Genomic DNA, 12,607 nt, shown 5'->3' with positions numbered 1-12,607 from the left:
GATTGATTTCCTTTGCCTCCTGGTCACACTTTGCTGCAGCATGTGTGTAGTCAGCCATTTGCTCTTCTCTTTTTCTAGTCATACCCTTGACTACATTTTGCACTGGTTCCTTTTTGACATCTCATTTTGGAATGAGCCTGAATTCAGCAGGTTGTGGGAGTGGGTCCAGGGCTTTGTCTCACGCTCTCACATTTTTCTTTATTATAAAGATTTGATTGTAGTTATGTTTTCCCACTTTAAAAATATGACATATACGAGATATATTGTAAAACGTATCTCGAAGGTGTAAGGAATACAACTCAATCCGGGATCTGTGTATCCACCACTAATCTTAAGAAGTAGTACTTTACCCGGTCCCCTTTCCCATTAGATCTGAACACTGCTCTTAGTGGTCATAAAGGGAGGAATAGTAGGAATGAAGCTGTCCTCACAGTGCTTGTAGTCTGCTATATAGCATGTGGGCTAGTTTCAAACAAGGTGTAATTCTCTTAGAACTTGTTTCCTCCTCCCCTGTAAAATGGCATAATCTTAGGCTTAAAGGGAGGCTGTATGTGAAGCTTGGGCAGTTGGTACAGTGATTGCTGACTGGTATTTCTGTATTTGAGAGGGATTTATCAATGGCTTTCTTGACTCTTGATTGAAAGTGTTCCTTTTTCCTAAGATCTGTTACCGGTAAAGCTGCATTCATCTGTGACTGTGGATCTATAGAGTTGGGAGGGAAACTTTATGGGAAGGCACAAGCTAAGAGATAATAGGCTCTTTTATATGGAGACCTTGACCTTTTGTGGGTTTTTTTTTTTGTTGTTGTTGTTAATGTTGGTACCTGGCATATAAGTGAACCAATAAAAGACTCCTGGATGTAAAAAAGAAAGAAAGAAATAGAACTCCACCTTTTTTCTTTTTTTTTTTTTCTTTTTTTAACATCTTTATTGGGGTATAATTGCTTTACAATTCCACCTTTTTTCTTATGACCCTTTGTGTGATCCCGATCATCACAGCTCCCCTCATCACGGTCTTGAATTTTGTTTGTCAATTACTTGCTTTTCTTTATAATTTGACTAAAATTGTATCCCACAGAAAAATGTATTGAATAGTTTTGCATGTCTTTGGATTCTGTATATGTTGTTTTCATACTTTATGTTTTCTTCTGTGCCTTTCTTTAGTTAAGACCTTGTCTTAACCTTGTCTTTACTTAAGACCTTGTCTTAACCTTGTCTGTTGTCTTCACAGGAGTATTCCAAGACCAAGCGTAAAGCTATAGTAATTTTTGCTGTTTTATTTATTTATTTATATAAATAAATAATTTTATTTATTTTCAGCTGCGTTGGGTCTTCGTTGGTGCGCGCGGGCTTTCTCTAGTTGTGGCGAGCAGGGGCTACTCACCGTTGTGGTGCACAGGCTTCCTAGACTAGGGCTTGAACCCATGTCCCCTGCATTGGCAGGTGGATGCTTAACCACTGCGCCACCAGGGAAGTCCCAAGTTTTGCTGTTTTATAGTATTCCATTTAGTAAGTGGTCAACAACTTATTTCTCCAGTATTCTGTTAAGGGACTTATATGTAGGTTGCTTCCAGTTTTTGGTATTATAAACAGTGGTGCTTTGAGTCAGCACATATCTTCTGGGGCACATGTGCCAGACTTAGTTTTGGGTTCTATACATGTAATGCAATGTCATGTCATTGCATGAGGGATATTGCTCTACTGTTCTTTTTTTATGTTTTTGGGTTTGGTATAAGGGTGTACCTGACCTCATTAAATGAGTTGGGGCAGTGTTTCCTCCTCTTCCACTTTCTGAAAGATATTGTTTAAAGTTGGTTTTAATTCTTCTCTAAATATTTGGCATAACTTTTCAGCAAAACCATCTGGCCTAGAGATTTTGGGGAGAGTTTTTAAATTCAATTTTTAATTTATTATTTATTTATTTAAAAAATCTAAGTACAGTCACTATTATATGTTTACAGCTCATTTTTAAATGAATTTATTTATTTGTTTTTGGCTGTGCTGGGTCTTTGTTGCTGCATGCGGGCTTTCTCTGGTTGCGGCAAGTGGGGGCTACTCTTCGTTGTGGTGGGTGGGCTTATATTGTTGCGGAGCACGGGCTCTAGGCGCCTAGGCTTCAGTAGTTGTGGCACACAGGCTTCAGTGTGGTTGTGGTGCACAGGCTTAGTTGCTCCGTGGCATGTGGGATCTTCCCGGACCAGGGCTTGAACCCATGTCCCCTGCATTGGCAGGCAGATTCTTAACCATCGCGCCACCAGGGAAGTCTGCAAATTCACTTATTTAATAGTTATAGGGCTGTTCAAATTATCTATTTCATATTGGGGGAGCTGTGGTAGTAGCTTTTTGAGGAGTTGGTACATTTCATCTAAGTTGCCAAATTTATGTGAGTAGAGTTCTTTATAGTTTTCCCATATTACCCTTTGAGGTCGTTTTGCCAAAATTGGAATATTTTCGGTCATTATTTGTTCGGATACTTTCCAGGCCCACACTCTTTTTTTTCCCTCCTGGGATCCCATGATGTGAACGTTAGCTCTTTTGTTATAGTCCCACAGGTTCTGGAGGCGTTGTTCACTTTTGATGCTCTATTTTCTCTCTCATTCAGATTGGATAATTTCTATTGTTCTTTATTCAAGTTCTCTGACATTCCCCCCTCTGTTGGCTCCATTCTGCTTTTGAGCCCATCTAGTGAGTTTTTAATTTTGGTAATTACATTTTTCAGTTCTAGAATCTTTACTTGGTTCTTTAAATCTTCTGTTTCTTTGATGAGTTGTACCTTTTCACTTGTTTCAAACATGTTCATAATTGCTCATTGAAGCATTTTTGTGATGGCTGCTTTAAACTCCTTGTCAGATATTCCAAATATTGGTGTTCATGTCTTCTGGTTTCCTTTTTTTTTGTTTGTTTGTTTGTTTTTGCCACGCCACGTGGCTTGTGGTATCTAGTTCCCTGATCAGGGATCAAACCCAGGCCCCCTGCATTGGGAGTGTGGAGTCTTATCCACTGCACCACCAGGGAAGTCCCTGATGATTTTTTTTGATGCTGGACACTTTCAGCATTTTCATGAGACTCTGGCTCTTACCCAAATCTGCTCTTTTTAGCAGGTTTTCTCTGACACCACACTGGCAAAGGAAAGGGAGATGCTACCTCATTACTGCCAGGTAGGGTGGAAGTTCAGGTTCTCCATTCGGCTTCTGTTGACTGTTTGGGGATGGGCAATGGGAGAGGGGCCTCATTCTAGGGAACTGGGGCGGCTGTCAGGTTCTTTACTGGACCTTCAATGACAGCAGCTTGGCTGGGAGGGTGAGATGTGTGTGTTGCAGCCTGGTGAGGGGAAGTCTAGGCTTCCTGTTGGGCCTTGGCTGACATGGGTGAGGGTGGCATCACACTTTTTTTCTGTGGAGCTTGGCTGGAGTAGGGTGGTTATTGTCTAAAAGTTTTGTCTTACAAGGCTGCCCCTTTCCTCATCCTTTGGCTCAGAAGAGCAGGCTTCTCTTAGCACCCATTGATGTTTTCAGACTGCTGCCTTCTCAAACACCCAGTGTAGAATACATGAGGCAAAAAGAAAACCCAGGAGCCCAATGTCATGTCATTTCTTGGGCCCCAAGATCCCTTCTTGGTCTGCTGTTTTCTCTCCACCTTGTTATGTTTATTTATATAATATTCAGGATGTTTAGCTGTATTTAATGGGAGGAATATGAAGCGCCCCTTCTTTATCTTGTCCTGAACTGGAAGCTTTGCCTTCGGTTTTGAAAGGTATTTTTGCTCTCTCTGAAATTAGAGTCTGACAGTTTTTTCTTTCAGGACTTTAAAGATGTCATTCCACAGTCTTCTCTGTTGTATTGTTTCCGGTGAGAAATTTGATGTCATCCTTATATATGTTCTTTATTTAACATGTCTGTTTTTCTGGCTAAGATTTTTTTTAAATCACTTGTTTTGAGCAATTTGATTCTGATGTTATTTGGTGTCTTTTTTGTGTGTTTCTTTAGGTTAGGGTTCATTGAGCTTCTTGGAACTGTAGTTTTATAGGTTTTTTTAAGTGTGGAAAGTTTTAGGCCATCATTTTGTTACCGAACAGAGTTCGTGTGCCTGATGCACAGTGAGGCCAAACAAATCAAAATGTTGGAGTTTGGAGCAGGGAAAGGTTTATTGTAGGACCAAGCAAGGAGAACGGGTGGCTAATGCTCAAAAGCCCTGAACTTCCCTATGGTTTTAGGGGAGAAGTTTTTATAGGCAAAATTTGGGTGAGGGCTGCAGGGTGTGTGACTTTTTTGATTGGTTGGTGGTGAGGTAGCATAGCTGAAATTCAGTGTTTGTGCGCTGGTACCGAATTGAATCTTGGAGACAGAGTTTTGGGCCAAGTACAAAAGAGTAGCTTTATTGCTTTGCCAGGCAAAGGGGGCCACAGCAGGCTAATGCTCTCAAAACTGTGTGTCCAACCCAGAGGTGGTAGTGAGGAGTTTTATAGTAATGGTTCACAGAGGAGGGCGTGATCAGCTTGTGGACGTTCTTCTCATTGGTTGGTGGTGAGGTAATTGGGAGTCAGCATCATCAAACTTCTGGTTCCAACCGGTCTGGGGTCTACAGTGCTTGTGGGCAGCATACCATTAACTTCTTCCACCTGGTGGGGGTTTTGGTATCTGCAAAACAGCTCAAAGATATTGTTAGTGTATCCCTTGATGGGGAACCAGGACCCTGCCCCAAGGCTGCACTATTGTTTCTTGACTGCTCCTCCCTTGTCTGAATCCCCTCCCTTCCCTGATTAGCAGTTGTTTGAACCTGCCCTTTGGAACTCAGGGAAGGTCATGGAGGCTGAGTGAAGCCTATTTCCTACAAATAAGAAATGGGGGACACAGAAAGACTTTTGTGCCTGGGAGCCCACAGAGTCCTGCTCAGTTACAAAACCAGAACCAAGAGATTAGAGTGAAGAACATCATCCACCTGGAGTCTGAACATCATCCACCTGGAGTCTGAAGTTCATCCCCTGCCCCCGCAGCTGCACCACGTGGCTTGTGGGATCTTAGTTTCCCAATCGGGGATTGAATCCATGCCCCCTGCAGTGGAAGCAAGGAGTCCTAACCACTGGACCGCCAGGGAATTCCCCCAGAACCTGTCTTCAGCAAATTAAAATAAGAATCATCTGCAAAACACGTAAAATGCAAATTCCTGGGTGTCTCAGTAGGTAAACAAGAAGCTCAAATGATTCTGCTGCAAATGAAATATTGATTGTAATTTGAGAAATACCAATGAGACTATCAGAAAGACCAATTAATGAAGAATCAGCAGGCTCCTAGGAGATATATTCTCTCGTTTTAGGATGGATTTTTTTCTTTTTTTTTGGTGTGGACCATTTTTAAAGTCTTTATTGAATTTGTTACAATATTGCTTCTGTTTTTTGTTCTGTTTTTTTTGGCCCCAAGGCATGTGGGATACTAGCTCCCTGACCAGGGATTGAACCTGCACTCCCTATGTTGGAAGCCGAAGTCTTCTACTGGACAGCCAAGGAAGTCCCTAGGACAGATCTTAATATATGAATGGAGATTGGGGTTATCTACCAGGAGTAGAGCCATACCAGATAGATCTTTAGCTAGTCCTATCTGAAAAAGTGGTTGTTGATCTGGTATAGTTGAGAGGGAAGGCTGGCAATTTTCCCCTTAGAACATTTGGCTTTTGTAGACACTTTGATTGTCATGACTACGGGCAGTACTATTGGTATTCAGTGGATAGAGCACAAGGTTGCTGCTACACATACATTGTACAGGATAGTCCCCCAAACAAAAAAATTATCTGGTCCCAAATGTCAATTTTGCTGCTGTTGAGAAAGCCTACTCTAAATCCTGTGTTACCTGAAAACTGGGTTCGCCTCTTGGTGGGTGTTGAGCCAAAAGACACAACCAAGCCAAAGATCGGGAGAAGGAAGGATTTATTACTTGCAGCAAGTGAGGAGAACACCGGGGATCTTTCCCAAAGCAGTGTCCCCCTAAACAGCAAAACTGGGAAAGTTTTAAGCTAAGGGTACATGCATATCCTTGAAGGGGCTTGAACAGGTGAATTCGGCATAGAATTGGGAAACAGGGTGAGAAAGTCCAAACTTTAGTTAATTGAAGTTGTGAAGGTCAGAAAAGGTCAACATCATCATCCCTTAGGTTCCAGTTGATCTGGTGGTTGAGCTCTCAAGCAGGGTTTAAATTCAGCAAAGCAGTTCAAGAAAGTGCCTCAAGCTAATCTTTGTCATTGAAACAGAACTGGGAGTCTTTGCAACTGATTTACTATCTTTGCTATTGTTATCTCTCTTGCCTGATAACAGGTTGTTCTTTTGTTCCCTTAAATCATTATTACTGAGACCTGTTCAAGGGCAAGCATTGTGGCCAGGCTTAGATTCCAAAATGGCTTAGGCCAAAAATGGCTTCTCTTATGACAAGAAAGCCATGCCTAGTTCTTTTTCTCCTGGGATCCCCTACCCCATCTTCTTACACCTGGACTAAGAAAAGATCTTGGAATAAAGAGAAGAGTAATTGCTGGCAAGATTTAAGAGACATGGCTAAAGTAGTTCTAACTCATTTTCTTTGGGAGTTGCTACCATTAGCAACACCCACACCACCACCAAAAGAAATACTAAGCTTTGTGGCAAGAGAAGGATTAAGGGAAGAGTATACAATGGCCCAGGAAAGCCCCAGGAGCTCCCCTTACATCCGTTCTGTGAAGACTGATCCACGTAATGACTATTTGCATGGTCTTGGAGATCCTTGTAGAACGCGGCCAGCAAGGAGAGCTTGTATTTGTAAAGCACTTAGGTTTATGAAGCACTTATACATTCCTTAGCTTCTTTTCCTTGGGAGGTAACCAGAGTATATCAGTTTCTTGTGGCTGATGTAACAAATTACCACACTTGACAATTGGAAACGATAGAAATTTATTCTCTAATAGCACTGGGGGCTAGAAGTCTGAAATCAAGGGTTTGGTGGGGCTGCAATCCCTCTGAAATCTTTAGGGGAGAATCTGTTCCTTGCTTCTTCCAGCTTCCGGTGGCTGTCAGCATTTTTTGGCATGTAGTAGCAGTATCTCTCTCTGCTCTGTCTTCTTATCAACTTTCTTATGTGTATGTTTCAAAACTCCCTCTACCTTTCTCTCACCGGCAAACGTGATTGCATTTATGGTCTACTCAGGTAATTCAGGATAAGGTTCTCCTCTCCCGATCCTTAACTTAATCAAGTCTCTTGCCATGTAAGGTAATATTCATGGGCCCCAGGGATTAGGATGTGAACTTTTCCTTCAGAAGAGTACAATTCAGTCCACTACACAGGGCAACAGTGACCCCCATTTTACATTATTTTACTAGGTCACATGGCTAATTAATTGTGGAATTTGGCTTTAAGCCCAAATCTTAGTCCCATCTTTTATGACTATACTGTAAATCATAACAAGAAACAAGAGTGAGAAAAATAATAGCTAAGGCACAAAAGGAGAACAGAGGAGAAATAGAGAAGTAGAAAATAAAATTAAATTGCAGACTTGAGATTTTGGACAGTAAGACAAAAGAAATACTGCTGTGAAAAAAGGCCAGTAGATGAGACCAGGGGCAGTTGCCATTAATGAATAATTACTGCCCTCTGGGGGTTTTCTTTGTCACCACACCTGCGGGTTAATGTTTCAGGCTGGGAACTATCTACAGTGGAGATAATACTACCATTTACTTAGAACAGTGGCTCAGTGCCTTGCAAATAATAGCATTTCATCCTTAGAAAGCACCATAGGTACCAGCCATGGTTATCAGTTAACATTTTTGTGCTTAAGTTCCATAAGGACTGTTGATTTGATATTTTTATAAACCTTGAAATTAGTTATTTGCCAGATGACTAATACTCTCAAACAGTAAACTGTGTAGCTCTCATTTTTTCTACTCCTTGTGTACCGAGAGAGAATACTATTTTCATACTAGCTGTTATCAACTTTGGGTGCACTTTAGAATCACCTGGAGAACTTTAAAAACCATGATGTTCCTGCCCACCCCAAATCAATGAAAGAGCAACCTTTAGGAACAGGACCGAGAGAAGGGGTACTCAGATTTTTTCTACTATTTTAAAATTTTCACATTCACATTTTAAAATTGATACCTAAAATTTTATAAGTTTAAAGAGTTGTAAAGTATTAAATTTCTGGCATATTGTAAATATTGACTTCAAAAGATAAAAGTCACGTTACTTCTTTAAATGTAAATAATAGGTTGTAATTACCATGGTGCAACATGTAATAAACTTCTTACCACTGGGAAATTTCCCATCATTCTTTTCCATTCCACTCCCTCCATAGAATTTTATCCTACTAATATAATATATTTTCATGCTTTAGTGTCTTTTATGACCCTCTCATAATTCTCTGGAGCAAAAATATGTATATAAATTTGGATTGAACTTTTAAGATTTCCTGTGTCCACAGGCTTTAAGTACTTAACGGTTCTGGATTGTGGGATCATTATAATACCTATTAAAACATAATTAATAAAAGCAGCATTAATATATTACAGTTTAAAAAAAATTTTATTGGAGTATAGTTGATTTACAATGTTGTGTTAGTTTCAGGTGTACAGCAAAGTGAATCAGTTATACATGTACATATATCCACTCTTTTTTTAGATTCTTTTCCTATATAGGCCATTACAGAGTACTGAGTAGAGGTCCCTGTGCTATACGGTGAGTCCTTATTAGTTATCTGTTTTATATATAGTAGTGTGTATATGTCAATCCTTATCCCCCAATTTATCCCTTCCCCCCTGGTAACCATAAGTTTGTTTTCTACATCTGTGACTCTACTTCTGTTTTGTAAATAAGTTCATTTGTAGCCTTATTTTATTTTATTTTATTTATTTATTTTTTTGCGGTACGCGGGCCTCTCACTGCTGTGGCCTCTCCCATTGCAGAGCACAGGCTCCGGACGCGCAGGCTCAGCGGCCATGTCTCACAGGCCCAGCCGCTCCGCGGCATGTGGGATCTTACCGGGCCGGGGCACGAACCCGTGTCCCTTGCATCAGCAGGCGGACTCTCAACCACTGCGCCACCAGGGAAGCCCTGTAGCCTTTTTTTAGATTCCACATATAAGCGATATCATATGATATTTGTCTTTCTCTGACTTATTTCACGCAGTATGACAATCTCTAGGTCCGTTATATTACAGTTTTGAGGGGACAAAACCTAAATTTCCTTCAATAAGTGAGAGGACAGGGATTTACCTGGTGGTCCAGTGGTTAAGACATGGGCTTTCACTGCTGTGGACCAGAGTTCGATCCCTGGTTGGGGAATTAAGATCCCACAAGCCATGCAGTGAGGCCAAAAAAAAAAAAAAAAAAAGAGGATAAAGTAAATATGGTATATTTATACAATGGAATGCACAGCAATAAAAAGGAATGAAATACTTATATATACATCAGTATGGATGAATTTGAAAAGCATCATGCTGAGTGAAAGAAGCCAGACAAAAGAATATATACTCTATGATACCGTTTCTATAAAAATCCTAGAAAATGCAAAGCAAATCTATGGTGATAAAAAGCAGGCTTGTAGTTGCTTGGGGCTGGCAGTGGAGGGAAGCACAGATTGCAAAGGGTTATTGGAGAACTCGTAGGGATGATAGAAATGTTCTGGAACTTGAGTGTAGTGGTGAGGTCACAGGTGTAATCATTTATCAAAATTCATTGAATTGTACAATTTAAATTATACATCAATAAGGTCGATGAAAATGTATTCCAAGTTGTTGTTTTTTAAAATATTTATTTGGCTGTGCCAGGTCTTAGTTGCAGCATGCAAACTCTTAGTTGCAGCATGCGGGATCTAGTTCCCTGACCAGGGATGGAACCTGGGCCCCCTGCATTGGGAGTGTGGAGTCTTAGCCACTGGACCACCAGGGAAGTCCCTGTTCTAAGTTTTAATAGACAGTAAACAGTACACTTTTATTGGAAATATGCAGAAGAATAAATCCTTACTCAGGGATTAAAAGAGACTACAAGTCTCTCTTTCTCTCTCTCTCTTTTTTTTTTTTTGGCTGTGCTGCGCTGCTTGCGGTATCTTAGTTCCCCGACCAGGGATTGAATCCGGGCCCTTGGCAGTGACCGTGTGGAGTCCTAACCACTGGACCTCCAGGGAATTCCCAAAAGTCTCTCATGTTTGAACCAAAGCCTATTTTGAATAATAGGCTACTGTAGATTCACACCTTCCCCCACCTCCCCATTTCCCTATCTGATCTCATTTCCTGTTCTACCCCTAACTCACCTCATTCCACTCATGTCTCACCCATATATGCACATTTGTGGGGTGTGCTTCTCTTCCTTCCTTTAAGTCTTTTCTCAAATGTCATCTTTTCAGGGAAGCCCATTCTGAACACTCTCTGAAGTGGTAGTTTCCATCCCTATACTCCCATCTTTTCTATCCCTTCTTATTTTTCTTTATTCTGTAGACATTAATTCCTTTAAGTACTATATAATTTACTCATTATGTTTAGTATTTATTGCCATTAGGTTATAAACTCCATGAGGGCAGCAAACTTTCTTTTGTTCTCTTTTGTACCTAGAATTGTGCCTGGCCCATACTCAGCCCTTAGTAAGTGTTGAATAAAAGAATGGATGAAAGTAGACTTAAAACGGAAGGCTTTCAGGTTAATATATATTTGGGTCATAGGATCTCTCCTTAAACATTTTAAACCCTTCTCGGGATTTTTATGGGGGTACCCTGTCTGAAACAAAAACAAAACCAAACAACCTTTGGTTCGAAGAGGTTGACTCATTGTTTTTGAGATAAAACAAACAGGTTATATGGAATTCCATGGTGGTCCAATGGTTAGGACTCTGCGCTTCCATTGCCAGGGTCATGGGTTCGATCCCTGATTGGGGAATTCAGATCCCACAAGCTTTGAGGCGCGGCTAAAAACAAAACAAAACAAAACAAAAAACAAGCAGGTTATGAATACTATGGAATTCAGGAGTACTCAGTATAGCCATCTGATGAAGTAACATTTGGATTCTCCAAAGCTCAGCGCTCACTCTTCTTCCTCACAATGAGAGTGCCAGACTTAGGAGGAAAAGTAAATTTGAGGGAAAATAAATTTAGGATGGTTGTATAGGAGTGTTGAGGTACCCAACTTGAAGTAAAATACCATTATCTGGGGGAACAAAATTTGTACAGCCTCTAAATAGATGGTTCTTCATATAAACTGAAAGAGCAGACCAGATGTGAAGCAGAATAGGAGACATCTCTGAAGCAGGAGGGGTGCGGCCAAGGATGTTGAACTTCTATGGAGCTTCTGTTACATTTCTTTAAAAAAATTTTTTTTGGTATTGTAATTACTGATATGGTTGGATTTTATTTTCCATCTTGATATTTGTTTTCTTTTTCTTTCTTTCTATTTTTTTTTTTTTTTTTTGCCACACCGTGTAGCATGTGGGATCTTAGTTCCCTGACCAGGGTTCGAACCTGTGCCCCCTGTAGTAGAAGCACAGAGTCTTAACCACTGGACCGCCAGGGAAGATTACATTTCAGCTCTGTTACATTTCAGCTCCTTCCTTGTATAACATGAGAACTTTGTGCTTTCAGTCACATCACTGAAACCTAGTTTCTCAGAGCCTTTAATATTTTCCAAAGCAGAGGAACCTCCACCTTTGACACAAAAGTGTCATAGCTTAGGTAGATTTCTATACTATATAAGTTAAGCACCCAAAACCTGTACATGGACGTAAAAAGTCAGAACTGGGTCAGGAGAAACTGGCCCAGCTATGAGGTTATTGTCAGCATTTAAAGGGCCTACTGAACTCTGGAATAGATCAAGTAGACAACAGTCTCTAGGAGGTCAGACCCATTAGCCCAATTAAGGGTGGGATGAGGATGAAATGTACAGTGTTCGGAGGGAATGGAGACAACAGGCAATACTCAGAGACAAGTAGAAGCAACAGGAAGCCAGTTCCTAGGTTTCTAGGGCAAAGGCTGGGCTGCATGTCAAGAAGGGTGGGGTGCAAACAAGGACCCCAGTTCCAGCAGAACTATCAAGACACAATGTAGTTGTAGGGACTGACCTGGAGCAGTATGATATGTAGGGAAGATTCTTCTGAGAGCGCTGGGGAGGCCACTGAGCATTCAGATTTTGAGACCACTTAACTCTTGAATTAGATAGTATGGGGATATTTCAGTTGAATATGGATTTCAATTAGGGTCAGAAGTCTAACTTTGACAGCAATACTGAGAGTCAACATGGCGTTGTGAGAATAGCACTTATAGTCTTGTTTGAAGATTAAATTAGTTATATTTATAAAGCATTTAGAACAGTACCTTACGTAGTGAGCACTACTTATCAGGAGACGTGTCTTATGTAGAACAAAATTTTTGAAAATGCATTGTCTTAAGTTCTCACTCATTTAGTATGTAACATTGTACTTTCCTGAATAAAATATAAATTTAAGGGACTTCCCTGGCGGTCCAGTGATTAAGACTCTGTGCTCCCAATGCAGAGGGCATGGGTTTGATCTCTGGTCGGGAAACTAAGATCCCACATGCCGCATGGCACGGCCAGAAAAAAAAAAAAAATCTAAATTTAAGAAGTTGATATTTTAAAAGTATTTATTTCATTTTTGG

The 12,607-nt window shown here is 40.6% G+C and overlaps 1 non-coding gene across 1 annotated transcript; it reads left to right on the top strand.

Moving 5' to 3' along the window:
- Window positions 1–348: 348 nt before the first annotated feature.
- On the top strand, window positions 349–478 carry LOC112413309 (small nucleolar RNA SNORA61). The gene has a single exon (XR_003005950.1). It is a non-coding gene; the product is annotated as a small nucleolar RNA SNORA61 (small nucleolar RNA).
- Window positions 479–12,607: the final 12,129 nt, after the last annotated feature.

This window comes from Neophocaena asiaeorientalis, unplaced genomic scaffold, assembly GCF_003031525.2.
Source record: "Neophocaena asiaeorientalis asiaeorientalis breed wild unplaced genomic scaffold, Neophocaena_asiaeorientalis_V1.1 scaffold183, whole genome shotgun sequence".
Lineage (NCBI taxonomy): Eukaryota > Metazoa > Chordata > Mammalia > Artiodactyla > Phocoenidae > Neophocaena > Neophocaena asiaeorientalis.
The sequence above is the reverse complement of the archived record's forward strand: the minus strand, read 5'-3'. Positions and strand labels throughout refer to the sequence as shown.